Genomic DNA, 1,683 nt, shown 5'->3' on the forward strand with positions numbered 1-1,683 from the left:
ATATATAACATGTTTTTCTACTGCTACTCTTTGATTTTCATTTAAATATCTTGTAATTGATTAATAAAATTATGAAAATAATATAATTATAACTTTAAACAATTCATTCAGCACATAATTCCTTTTCTACGTGATTTTACATTCTAAATATTAAATAAAAAAATTTATATCAGCCAAATTGGAGGTGACCCAATGAATAGTGTTATTGGTAAGTAACAATAATCTTAACAATAAATTGTTAATTTTCCATTTGTCAAATTAAATGACATATAAATTTTAAACCTCTTCTTTTATCATGTATGAAAAGTAAAGATAGAATTATTTATTGTTCAAAAATACTTCATACAACAAAATTATTGGGTAATATTTATATCGATATAAAATTATCTATACAAATGTTGACTTGCTACATTATGTAACATAAATTGTAAGAACATTTATAGTTGCGTAAAATAAGTAGGCAATATAACTACAACAATCTATAATGCATTTTATTTGTCTTACTATTACTAGTTGTACAATGTCAAGTGTAGAATAGACATTACATTGATATAGAATAGAAGAGACTTAGGACACCCCATGCTCATATTTATAAAGATCCTAAGAAAAAGTTCATACTGTATTATAAAGTTACAGTTTCGAGACTCAGGAAAGCGTAATTAGACTATCCTTGAATTCGCCAAACTCTCTAGCCAGATATTATATGTTTCTCAAAACAATATAATTTAATAAAGCTCTTTTATATGAAAATATTGATATATTTTCATACATATATTTTATTTACACATAGAGACAATTAACAAGAATAATAAAGTTTTTAATTCCTTAAGAAATTTAATACAGATTATTTATCTATGAAATGTAATAACTTAAATGTTTTGAAAATAAAACTATTACTAACACTATTATTAATGATAGCTACAATGGAAACAGTGAATTTTGTATATGCCATATACAGAAAGTTGACTTAAATATAAATTGTCTTATGTTTCATTACTTATTATCTATTTATATGTAATTTAGAGATCCATAAAATATATATAAATGGTTCGATGTAAATAAAGCTACTTACAAAGTTTTTTTAATACAACGATGTATGCATCATTCATAAAATAAGTTTTTTCTTCTCTTGGATGCAGACACTTTCCACAAATCTATCTTTTAATAAATAATTATCATAATAAAGGCTCTCATGATTAATATAATTCTAATAACAGATATATATTTATATCTTGTATATATTTGTCAGTATTTCCTGATAAATTTGAAATAAATTTTTTCTTCAGTGATAATATCGAGGTGTATCTCTCTAAATATCCGAATTACGAATCATACAATGAAGAAATGTTTTATAAATTACAATTTACTGCAGGATAAATAAATACACAATTATGTTCTCCAATTAATTTCCGAATAGATTCTGATAGAATTTCGATTTAAAATTTTGTTTATATTACAAAGATATACAAATTAAAAAATTAAAGGAAAAAAAATTCAATCAAAGAATCTGTTATTATATTTACAGTTACGAGTTGTGGCACATCCTGGGTATATTTTATAGCTTACTAATATACATGATGGAAGTATAAAAGATGTGTTCTTGCGCATTTTGAACAGAAGAGCGATATTCAGAAGTCGCCATGTTGCCGCGATTATTTGAAGTCATTATGACATTATGTTGAG

Source organism: Atta colombica, unplaced genomic scaffold (assembly GCF_001594045.1).
Source record: "Atta colombica isolate Treedump-2 unplaced genomic scaffold, Acol1.0 scaffold116, whole genome shotgun sequence".
NCBI lineage: Eukaryota > Metazoa > Arthropoda > Insecta > Hymenoptera > Formicidae > Atta > Atta colombica.